Genomic DNA, 13171 nt, shown 5'->3' with positions numbered 1-13171 from the left:
CAAGAAGACTTTCGCTAAGACAGTTCTTGTGGAATTGGCAAAGTGATATTTGGAAGCGCATAGAGGGCTATGGAGAAAAAGGAAATATCCTCAGATGAAATCTGGAAAGAAGATTTCTGAGAAACTACTTAGTGTTCTGTTAATTCATCTCACAGAGTTACATCTGTATTTCGTGGATCTCTTTGCTAGTCTTATTATTGTGGAATCTGAGAACAGATATTTCGTTTCCCTTTGAAGACTATAGGTCCAAAGGAAATATCCTCCGATAACAAAGAGAAAGAAGCTTTCTGAGAAACTTCTTTGTGTTCTGTGAAATCATGTCACAGAGTTACAGCTTTCCCCTCAAGAAGCCTTTCGCTAAGACAGATCTTGTGGAATTGGCAAAGTGATATTTGGAACCGCATAGATGGCTATGGTGAAAAAGGAAATATCCTCAGATGAAATGTGGAAAGAAGCTTTCTGAGACACTGCTTAGTGTTCTGTTAATTCATCTCACAGAGTTACATCGTATTTCGTGGATGTTTTTGCTAGCCTTATTTCTGTGGAATCTGAGAACAGATATTTCGGATCCCTTAGAAGACTATAAGGCCAAAGGAAATATCCTCAGATAACAAAGAGAAAGAAGCTTTCTGAGAATCTTCTTTGTGTTCTGTGAAATCATCTCACAGAGTTACAGCTTTCCTCTCAAGAAGCCTTTCGCCAAGACAGTCCTTGTGGAATTGGCAGAGTGATATTTGGAACCCCTAGAGGGCTATGGTGAAAAAGGAAATATCCTCAGATGAAATCTGGAAAGAAGCTTTCTGAGAAACTTCTTTGTGTTCTGTTAATTCATCTCACAGAGTTACATCTGTTTTTCGTGGATCTCTTTGCTAGACTTATTTCTTTGGAATCTGAGAACAGATATATCGGATCCCTTAGAAGTCTACAGGGCCAAAGGAAATATCCTCCGATAACAAAGAGAAAGAAGCTTTATGAGAAACTTCTTTGTGTTCTGTGAAATCATCTCACAGAGTTACACCTTTCCCCTCTAGAAGCCTTCCGATAAGACAGTTCTTGTGGAATTTACAAAGTGATATTTGGAAGCCCATAGAGGGCTATGGTGAAAAAGGAAATATCCTCAGATGAAATCTGGAAAGAAGCTTTCTGAGAAACTGCTTAGTGTTCTGTTAATTCATCTCACAGAGTTTCATCGGTGTTTCGTGGATCTCTTTGCTAGCATTATTTCTGTGGAATCTGAGAACAGATATTTCGGATCCCTTTGAAGACTATAGGGCCAAAGGAAATATCCTTCGATAACAAACAGAAAGAAGCTTTATGAGAAATTTCTTTGTGTTTGGTGAAATCATCTCACAGAGTTACAGCTTTCCCCTCAAGAAGCCATTCGCTAAGACAGTTCTTGTGGAATTGGCAAAGTGATATTTGGAACCGCTTAGAGGGCTATGGTAAAAAATGAAATATCCTCAGATGAAATCTGGAAAGAAGCTTTCTGAGAAACTGCTTAGTATTCTGTTAATTCATCTGACAGAGTTACATCTGTATTTCCTGGATCTCTTTGCTAGCCTTATTTCTGTGGAATCTGAGAACAGATATTTCGGATCCCTTAGAAGACTATAGGGCCAAAGGAAATATCCTCCGATAACAAAGCGAAAGAAGCTTTATGAGAAACTTCTTTGTGTCTGTGAAATCATCTCACAGAGTTACAGCTTTCCCCTCAAGAAGCCTTTCGCTAAGACAGTTCTTGTGGAATTGGCAAGGTGATATTTGGTACCCCTAGAGGGCCATGGTGAAAAAGGAAATATCCTCAGATGAAATCTGGAAAGAAACTTTCTGAGAAACTGCTAAGAGTTCTGTTAATTCATCTCACAGAGTTTCATGTGTATTTCGTGGATCTCTTTGCTAGCGTTATTTCAGTGGAATCTGACAACAGATATTTCGGATCCCTTTGAAGACTATAGGGCCAAAGGAAATATCCTCCGATAACAAAGAGAACGATGCTTTCGGAGAAACTTCTTTGTTTTCTATGAAATCATCGCACAGAGTTACAGCTTTCCCCTCAAGAAGCCTTTCGCTAAGACAGTTCTTGTGGAATTGGCAAAGTGATATTTGGAAGCCCATAGAGAGCTATGGTGATAAAGGAAATATCCTCCGATGAACTCTGGAAAGAAGCTTTCTGAGAAACTGCTTAGTGTTCTGTTAATTCATCTCACAGAGTTACATCTGTATTTCGTGGATCTCTTTGCTAGCCTTATTTCTGTGGAATCTGAGAACAGATATTTCGGATCCCCTAGAAGAACATAGGGCCAAAGGAAATATCCTCCGATAACAAAGAGAAAGAAGCTTTCTGAGAAACTTCTTTGTGTTCTGTGAAATCATCTCACAGAGTTACAGCTTTCCCTTCAAGAAGCCTTTCGCAAAGACAGTTCTTGTGGAATTGGCAAAGTGATATTTGGAAGCCCTTAGAGGGCTATGGTGAAAAAGGAAATATCCTCAGATGAAATCTGGAAAGAAGCTTTTTGAGAAACTGCTTAGTGTTCTGTTAATTCATCTCACAGAGTTACATCTGTATTTCGTGGATCTCTTTGCTAGCCTTATTTCTGTGGAATCTGAGAACAGATATTTCGGATCCCTTTGAAGGCTATAGGGCCAAAGGAAATATCCTCCGATAACAAAGAGAAAGAAGCTTTCTGAGAAACTTCTTTGTGTCTTTGAAATCATCTCACAGAGTTACAGCTTTCCCCTCAAGAAACCTTTCGCTAAGACAGTTGTTGTGGAATTGGCAAAGTGATATTTGGAATCCCATAGAGAGCTATGGTGATAAAGGAAATATCCTCCGATGAAATCTGGAAAGAAGCTTTCTGAGAAACTGCGTAGTGTTCTGTTAATTCATCTCACAGAGTTACATCTGTATTTCGTGGATCTCCTTGCTAGCCTTATTTCTGTGGAATCTGAGAACAGATATTTCGGATCCCTTAGAAGAATATAGGGCCAAAGGAAATATCCTCCGATAACAAAGAGAAAGAAGCTTTCTGAGAAACTTCTTTGTGTTCTGTGAAATCATCTCACAGAGTTACAGCTTTCCCCTCAAGAAGCCTTTCTCTAAGACAGTTCTTGTGGAATTGGCAAAGTGATATTTGGAAGCCCATAGAGGGCTATGGTGAAAAAGGAAAGATGCTCAAATGAAATCTGGAAAGAAACTTTTGAGAAACTGCTTAGTGTTCTGTTCATTCATCTCACAGAGTTACATCTGTATTTCGTGGATCTCTTTGCTAGCTTTATTTCTGTGGAATCTGAGAACAGATATTTCGTTTCCCTTTGAAGACTATAGGGCCATAGGAAATATCCTTCGATAACAAAGAGAAAGAAGCTTTCAGAGAAACTTCTTTGTGTTCTTTGAAATCATCTCACAGAGTTACAGCTTTCCCCTCAAGAAGCCTTTCGCTAAGACAGTTGTTGTGGAATTGGCAAAGTGATATTTGGAAGCGCATAGAGAGCTATGGTGATAAAGGAAATATCCTCAGATGAAATATGGAAAGAAGCTTTTTGAGAAACTGCTTAGTGTTCTGTTAATTCATCTCTCCGAGTTACATCTGTATTTCTTGGATCTCTTTGCTAGCCTTATTTCTGTGGAATCTGAGATCAGATATTTCGGAACCAATAGAAGACAATAGGGCCAAAGGAAATATCCTCCGATAACAAAGAGAAAGAAGCTTTCTGAGAAACTTCTTTGTGTTCTGTGAAATCATCTCACAGAGTTACAGCTTTCCTCTCAAGAAGCCTTTCGCTAAGACAGTTCTTGTGGAATTGGCAGAGTGATATTTGGAACCCCTAGAGGGCTATGGTGAAAAAGGAAATATCCTCAGATGAAATCTGGAAAGAAGCTTTCTGAGAAACTTCTTTGTGTTCTGTGAAATCATCTCACAGAGTTACACCTTTCCCCTTTAGAAGCCTTCCGATAAGACAGTTCTTGTGGAATTTACAAAGTGATATTTGGAAGCCCATAGAGGGCTATGGTGAAAAAGGAAATATCCTCAGATGAAATCTGGAAAGAAGCTTTCTGAGAAACAGTTTAGTGTTCTGTTAATTCATCTCACAGAGTTTCATCTGTGTTTCGTGGATCTCTTTGCTAGCATTATTTCTGTGGAATCTGAGAACAGATATTTCGGATCCCTTTGAAGACTATAGGGCCAAAGGAAATATCCTCCGATAACAAACAGAAAGAAGCTTTATGAGAAATTTCTTTGTGTTCTGTGAAATCATCTCACAGAGTTACAGCTTTCCCCTCAAGAAGCCATTCGCTAAGACAGTTCTTGTGGAATTGGCAAAGTGATATTTGGAACCCCTTAGAGGGCTATGGTAAAAAATGAAATATCCTCAGATGAAATCTGGAAAGAAGCTTTCTGAGAAACTGCTTAGTATTCTGTTAATTCATCTGACAGAGTTACATCTGTATTTCGTGGATCTCTTTGCTAGCCTTATTTCTGTGGAATCTGAGAACAGATATTTCGGATCCCTTTGAAGACTATAGGGCCAAAGGAAATATCCTCCGATAACAAAGCGAAAGAAGCTTTATGAGAAACTTCTTTGTGTCTGTGAAATCATCTCACAGAGTTACAGCTTTCCCCTCAAGAAGCCTTTCGCTAAGACAGTTCTTGTGGAATTGGCAAAGTGATATTTGGTACCCCTAGAGGGCCATGGTGAAAAAGGAAATATCCTCAGATGAAATCTGGAAAGAAACTTTCTGAGAAACTGCTAAGAGTTCTGTTAATTCATCTCACAGAGTTTCATGTGTATTTCGTGGATCTCTTTGCTAGCGTTATTTCAGTGGAATCTGACAACAGATATTTCGGATCCCTTTGAAGACTATAGGGCCAAAGGAAATATCCTCCGATAACAAAGAGAAAGAAGCTTTCTGAGAAACTTCTTTGTTTTCTGTGAAATCATCTCACAGAGTTACAGCTTTCCCATCAAGAAGCCTGTCGCTAAGACGGTTCATGTTGAATTGGCAAAGTGATATTTGGAAGCCCATAGAGGGCTAAGGTGAAAAAGGAAATATCCACAGATGAAACGTGGAAAGAAGCTTTCCGAGGAACTGCTTAGTGTTTTGTTAATTCATCTGACCGTGTTACATCTGTATTTCGTGGATCTCTTTGCTTGCCTTATTTCTGTGGAATCTGAGAACAGATATTTTGGATACCTTAGAAGACTATAGGGCTAAAGGAAATATCCTCCGATAACAAAGAGAAAGAAGCTTTCTGAGAAACTTCTTTGTTTTCTGTGAAATCATCTCACAGAGTTACAGCTTTCACCTCAAGAAGACTTTCGCTAAGACAGTTCTTGTGGAATTGGCAAAGTGATATTTGGAAGCGCATAGAGGGCTATGGAGAAAAAGGAAATATCCTCAGATGAAATCTGGAAAGAAGATTTCTGAGAAACTACTTAGTGTTCTGTTAATTCATCTCACAGAGTTACATCTGTATTTCGTGGATCTCTTTGCTAGTCTTATTATTGTGGAATCTGAGAACAGATATTTCGTTTCCCTTTGAAGACTATAGGTCCAAAGGAAATATCCTCCGATAACAAAGAGAAAGAAGCTTTCTGAGAAACTTCTTTGTGTTCTGTGAAATCATGTCACAGAGTTACAGCTTTCCCCTCAAGAAGCCTTTCGCTAAGACAGATCTTGTGGAATTGGCAAAGTGATATTTGGAACCGCATAGATGGCTATGGTGAAAAAGGAAATATCCTCAGATGAAATGTGGAAAGAAGCTTTCTGAGACACTGCTTAGTGTTCTGTTAATTCATCTCACAGAGTTACATCGTATTTCGTGGATGTTTTTGCTAGCCTTATTTCTGTGGAATCTGAGAACAGATATTTCGGATCCCTTAGAAGACTATAAGGCCAAAGGAAATATCCTCAGATAACAAAGAGAAAGAAGCTTTCTGAGAATCTTCTTTGTGTTCTGTGAAATCATCTCACAGAGTTACAGCTTTCCTCTCAAGAAGCCTTTCGCTAAGACAGTCCTTGTGGAATTGGCAGAGTGATATTTGGAACCCCTAGAGGGCTATGGTGAAAAAGGAAATATCCTCAGATGAAATCTGGAAAGAAGCTTTCTGAGAAACTTCTTTGTGTTCTGTTAATTCATCTCACAGAGTTACATCTGTTTTTCGTGGATCTCTTTGCTAGACTTATTTCTTTGGAATCTGAGAACAGATATATCGGATCCCTTAGAAGTCTACAGGGCCAAAGGAAATATCCTCCGATAACAAAGAGAAAGAAGCTTTATGAGAAACTTCTTTGTGTTCTGTGAAATCATCTCACAGAGTTACACCTTTCCCCTCTAGAAGCCTTCCGATAAGACAGTTCTTGTGGAATTTACAAAGTGATATTTGGAAGCCCATAGAGGGCTATGGTGAAAAAGGAAATATCCTCAGATGAAATCTGGAAAGAAGCTTTCTGAGAAACTGCTTAGTGTTCTGTTAATTCATCTCACAGAGTTTCATCGGTGTTTCGTGGATCTCTTTGCTAGCATTATTTCTGTGGAATCTGAGAACAGATATTTCGGATCCCTTTGAAGACTATAGGGCCAAAGGAAATATCCTTCGATAACAAACAGAAAGAAGCTTTATGAGAAATTTCTTTGTGTTTGGTGAAATCATCTCACAGAGTTACAGCTTTCCCCTCAAGAAGCCATTCGCTAAGACAGTTCTTGTGGAATTGGCAAAGTGATATTTGGAACCGCTTAGAGGGCTATGGTAAAAAATGAAATATCCTCAGATGAAATCTGGAAAGAAGCTTTCTGAGAAACTGCTTAGTATTCTGTTAATTCATCTGACAGAGTTACATCTGTATTTCCTGGATCTCTTTGCTAGCCTTATTTCTGTGGAATCTGAGAACAGATATTTCGGATCCCTTAGAAGACTATAGGGCCAAAGGAAATATCCTCCGATAACAAAGCGAAAGAAGCTTTATGAGAAACTTCTTTGTGTCTGTGAAATCATCTCACAGAGTTACAGCTTTCCCCTCAAGAAGCCTTTCGCTAAGACAGTTCTTGTGGAATTGGCAAGGTGATATTTGGTACCCCTAGAGGGCCATGGTGAAAAAGGAAATATCCTCAGATGAAATCTGGAAAGAAACTTTCTGAGAAACTGCTAAGAGTTCTGTTAATTCATCTCACAGAGTTTCATGTGTATTTCGTGGATCTCTTTGCTAGCGTTATTTCAGTGGAATCTGACAACAGATATTTCGGATCCCTTTGAAGACTATAGGGCCAAAGGAAATATCCTCCGATAACAAAGAGAACGATGCTTTCGGAGAAACTTCTTTGTTTTCTATGAAATCATCGCACAGAGTTACAGCTTTCCCCTCAAGAAGCCTTTCGCTAAGACAGTTCTTGTGGAATTGGCAAAGTGATATTTGGAAGCCCATAGAGAGCTATGGTGATAAAGGAAATATCCTCCGATGAACTCTGGAAAGAAGCTTTCTGAGAAACTGCTTAGTGTTCTGTTAATTCATCTCACAGAGTTACATCTGTATTTCGTGGATCTCTTTGCTAGCCTTATTTCTGTGGAATCTGAGAACAGATATTTCGGATCCCCTAGAAGAACATAGGGCCAAAGGAAATATCCTCCGATAACAAAGAGAAAGAAGCTTTCTGAGAAACTTCTTTGTGTTCTGTGAAATCATCTCACAGAGTTACAGCTTTCCCTTCAAGAAGCCTTTCGCAAAGACAGTTCTTGTGGAATTGGCAAAGTGATATTTGGAAGCCCTTAGAGGGCTATGGTGAAAAAGGAAATATCCTCAGATGAAATCTGGAAAGAAGCTTTTTGAGAAACTGCTTAGTGTTCTGTTAATTCATCTCACAGAGTTACATCTGTATTTCGTGGATCTCTTTGCTAGCCTTATTTCTGTGGAATCTGAGAACAGATATTTCGGATCCCTTTGAAGGCTATAGGGCCAAAGGAAATATCCTCCGATAACAAAGAGAAAGAAGCTTTCTGAGAAACTTCTTTGTGTCTTTGAAATCATCTCACAGAGTTACAGCTTTCCCCTCAAGAAACCTTTCGCTAAGACAGTTGTTGTGGAATTGGCAAAGTGATATTTGGAATCCCATAGAGAGCTATGGTGATAAAGGAAATATCCTCCGATGAAATCTGGAAAGAAGCTTTCTGAGAAACTGCGTAGTGTTCTGTTAATTCATCTCACAGAGTTACATCTGTATTTCGTGGATCTCCTTGCTAGCCTTATTTCTGTGGAATCTGAGAACAGATATTTCGGATCCCTTAGAAGAATATAGGGCCAAAGGAAATATCCTCCGATAACAAAGAGAAAGAAGCTTTCTGAGAAACTTCTTTGTGTTCTGTGAAATCATCTCACAGAGTTACAGCTTTCCCCTCAAGAAGCCTTTCTCTAAGACAGTTCTTGTGGAATTGGCAAAGTGATATTTGGAAGCCCATAGAGGGCTATGGTGAAAAAGGAAAGATGCTCAAATGAAATCTGGAAAGAAACTTTTGAGAAACTGCTTAGTGTTCTGTTCATTCATCTCACAGAGTTACATCTGTATTTCGTGGATCTCTTTGCTAGCTTTATTTCTGTGGAATCTGAGAACAGATATTTCGTTTCCCTTTGAAGACTATAGGGCCATAGGAAATATCCTTCGATAACAAAGAGAAAGAAGCTTTCAGAGAAACTTCTTTGTGTTCTTTGAAATCATCTCACAGAGTTACAGCTTTCCCCTCAAGAAGCCTTTCGCTAAGACAGTTGTTGTGGAATTGGCAAAGTGATATTTGGAAGCGCATAGAGAGCTATGGTGATAAAGGAAATATCCTCAGATGAAATATGGAAAGAAGCTTTTTGAGAAACTGCTTAGTGTTCTGTTAATTCATCTCTCCGAGTTACATCTGTATTTCTTGGATCTCTTTGCTAGCCTTATTTCTGTGGAATCTGAGATCAGATATTTCGGAACCAATAGAAGACAATAGGGCCAAAGGAAATATCCTCCGATAACAAAGAGAAAGAAGCTTTCTGAGAAACTTCTTTGTGTTCTGTGAAATCATCTCACAGAGTTACAGCTTTCCCCTCAAGAAGCCTTTCGATAAGACAGTTCTTGTGGAATTGGCAAAGTGATATTTGGAAGCCCATAGAGGGCTATGGTGAAAAAGGAAATATCCTCTGATGAAATCTGGAAAGAAGCTTTCTGAGAAACTGCTTAGTGTTCAGTTAATTCATCTCACCGAGTTACATCTGTATTTCGTGGGTCTCTTTTCTAGCCTTATTTCTGTGGACTCTGAGAAAAGATATTTCGGATCCCTTAGAAAAACATAGGGCCAATGGAAATATCCTCCGATAACAAAGAGAAAGAAGCTTTCTGAGAAACTCCTTTGTGTTCTTTGAAATCACCTCACAGAGTTACAGCTTTAACCACAAGAAGCCTTTCGCTAGGACAGTTCTTGTGGAATTGGCAAAATGATATTTGGAAGCCCATAGAGGGCTATGGTGAAAATGGAAATATCCTCAGATGAAATCTGGAAAGAAGCTTTCTGAGAGACTGCTTAGTGTTCTTTTAATTCATCTCACAGAGTTACATCTGTGTTTCGTGGATCTCCTTGCTAGCCTTACTTCTCTGGAATCTGAGAACAGATATTTCGGATCACACTGAAAACTATAGGGCCAAAGGAAATATCCTCCGATAACAAAAAGAAAGAAGCTTTCTGAGAAACTTCTTTGTGTTCTGTGAAATCATCTCACAGAGTTTCAGCTTTCCCCTCAAGAAGCCTTTCGCTAAGACCGTTCTTGTGGAATTGGCAAAGTGATATTTGGAAGCCCTTAGAGGGCTATGGTGAAAAAGGAAATATCCTCAGATGAAATCTGGAAAGAAGCTTTTTGAGAAACTGCTTAGTGTTCTGTTAATTCATCTCACAGAGTTACATCTGTATTTCGTGGATCTCTTTGCTAGCCTTATTTCTGTGGAATCTGAGAACAGATATTTCGGATCCCTTTGAAGGCTATAGGGCCAAAGGAAATATCCTCCGATAACAAAGAGAAAGAAGCTTTCTGAGAAACTTCTTTGTGTCTTTGAAATCATCTCACAGAGTTACAGCTTTCCCCTCAAGAAACCTTTCGCTAAGACAGTTGTTGTGGAATTGGCAAAGTGATATTTGGAATCCCATAGAGAGCTATGGTGATAAAGGAAATATCCTCCGATGAAATCTGGAAAGAAGCTTTCTGAGAAACTGCGTAGTGTTCTGTTAATTCATCTCACAGAGTTACATCTGTATTTCGTGGATCTCCTTGCTAGCCTTATTTCTGTGGAATCTGAGAACAGATATTTCGGATCCCTTAGAAGAATATAGGGCCAAAGGAAATATCCTCCGATAACAAAGAGAAAGAAGCTTTCTGAGAAACTTCTTTGTGTTCTGTGAAATCATCTCACAGAGTTACAGCTTTCCCCTCAAGAAGCCTTTCTCTAAGACAGTTCTTGTGGAATTGGCAAAGTGATATTTGGAAGCCCATAGAGGGCTATGGTGAAAAAGGAAAGATGCTCAAATGAAATCTGGAAAGAAACTTTTGAGAAACTGCTTAGTGTTCTGTTCATTCATCTCACAGAGTTACATCTGTATTTCGTGGATCTCTTTGCTAGCTTTATTTCTGTGGAATCTGAGAACAGATATTTCGTTTCCCTTTGAAGACTATAGGGCCATAGGAAATATCCTTCGATAACAAAGAGAAAGAAGCTTTCAGAGAAACTTCTTTGTGTTCTTTGAAATCATCTCACAGAGTTACAGCTTTCCCCTCAAGAAGCCTTTCGCTAAGACAGTTGTTGTGGAATTGGCAAAGTGATATTTGGAAGCGCATAGAGAGCTATGGTGATAAAGGAAATATCCTCAGATGAAATATGGAAAGAAGCTTTTTGAGAAACTGCTTAGTGTTCTGTTAATTCATCTCTCCGAGTTACATCTGTATTTCTTGGATCTCTTTGCTAGCCTTATTTCTGTGGAATCTGAGATCAGATATTTCGGAACCAATAGAAGACTATAGGGCCAAAGGAAATATCCTCCGATAACAAAGAGAAAGAAGCTTTCTGAGAAACTTCTTTGTGTTCTGTGAAATCATCTCACAGAGTTACAGCTTTCCCCTCAAGAAGCCTTTCGATAAGACAGTTCTTGTGGAATTGGCAAAGTGATATTTGGAAGCCCATAGAGGGCTATGGTGAAAAAGGAAATATCCTCTGATGAAATCTGGAAAGAAGCTTTCTGAGAAACTGCTTAGTGTTCAGTTAATTCATCTCACCGAGTTACATCTGTATTTCGTGGGTCTCTTTTCTAGCCTTATTTCTGTGGACTCTGAGAAAAGATATTTCGGATCCCTTAGAAAAACATAGGGCCAATGGAAATATCCTCCGATAACAAAGAGAAAGAAGCTTTCTGAGAAACTCCTTTGTGTTCTTTGAAATCACCTCACAGAGTTACAGCTTTAACCACAAGAAGCCTTTCGCTAGGACAGTTCTTGTGGAATTGGCAAAATGATATTTGGAAGCCCATAGAGGGCTATGGTGAAAATGGAAATATCCTCAGATGAAATCTGGAAAGAAGCTTTCTGAGAGACTGCTTAGTGTTCTTTTAATTCATCTCACAGAGTTACATCTGTGTTTCGTGGATCTCCTTGCTAGCCTTACTTCTCTGGAATCTGAGAACAGATATTTCGGATCACACTGAAAACTATAGGGCCAAAGGAAATATCCTCCGATAACAAAAAGAAAGAAGCTTTCTGAGAAACTTCTTTGTGTTCTGTGAAATCATCTCACAGAGTTTCAGCTTTCCCCTCAAGAAGCCTTTCGCTAAGACCGATCTTGTGGAATTGGCAAAGTGATATTTGGAAGCCCATAGAGGGCTATGGTGAAAAAGGAAATATCCTCAGATGAAATCTGGAAAGAAGCTTTATGAGAAACTTCTTAGTGTTCTGTTAATTCATCTCAGAGTTACATCTGTATTTCGTGGATGTCTTTGCTAGCCTTATTTCTGTGGAATCTGAGAACAGATATTTCGGATCCCTTAGAAGAATATAGGGCCAAAGGAAATATCCTCCGATAACAAAGAGAAAGAAGCTTTCTGAGAAACTCCTTTGTGTTCTGTGAAATCATCTCACAGAGTTACAGCTTTAACCACAAGAAGCCTTTCGCTAAGACAGTTCTTGTGAAATTGGCAAAGTGATATTTGGAAGCCCATAGAGGGCTATGGTGAAAAAGAAAATATCCTCAGATGAAATCTGGAAAGAAGCTTTCTGAGAAACTGCTTAGTGTTCAGTCAATTCATCTCACCGAGTTACATCTGTATTTCGTGGGTCTCCTTTCTAGCCTTATTTCTGTGGACTCTGAGAAAAGATATTTCGGATCCCTTAGAAGAATATAGGGCCAAAGGAAATATCCTCAGATAACAAAGAGAAAGAAGCTTTCTGAGAAACTCCTTTGTGTTCTGTGAAATCATCTCACAGAGTTACAGCTTTAACCACAAGAAGCCTTTCGCTAAGACAGTTCTTGTGGAATTGGCAAAGTGATATTTGGAAGCCCATTGAGGGCTATGGTGAAAAAGGAAATATCCTCAGATGAAATCTGGAAAGAAGCTTTCTGAGAAACTGCTTAGTGTTCTGTTAATTCATCTCACATAGTTGCATCTGTATTTCTTGGATTTCTTTGCTAGCCTTATTTCTGTGGAATCTGAGAACAGATATTTCAGATTCCTTTGAAGACTATAGGGCCAAATGAAATATTCTGCGATAACAAAGAGAAAGATGCTTTCTGAAAAACTTCTTTGTGTTCTTTGAAATCATCTCACAGAGTTACAGCTTTTCCCTCAAGAAGCCTTTCGCTAAGACAGTTCTTGTGGAATTGGCAAAGTGTTATTTGGAAGCCCATAGAGGGCTATGGTGAAAAAGGAAATATCCTCCGATGAAATCTGGAAAGAAGCTTTCTGAGAAACTGCTTAGTGTTCTGTTAATTCATCTCACCGAGTTACATCTGTATTTCGTCGATCTCTTTGCTAGCCTTATTTCTGTGGAATCTGAGAACAGATATTTCGGATTCCTTAGAAGAATATAGGGCCAAAGGAAATATCCTCCGATAAGAAACAGAAAGAAGCTTTCCGAGAAACTTCTTTGTGTTCTTTGAAAACATCTCACAGA

The sequence above is a fragment of the Macaca nemestrina genome, chromosome 19, assembly GCF_043159975.1.
Source record: "Macaca nemestrina isolate mMacNem1 chromosome 19, mMacNem.hap1, whole genome shotgun sequence".
NCBI lineage: Eukaryota > Metazoa > Chordata > Mammalia > Primates > Cercopithecidae > Macaca > Macaca nemestrina.
Note: the sequence above shows the minus strand (reverse complement) of the source record.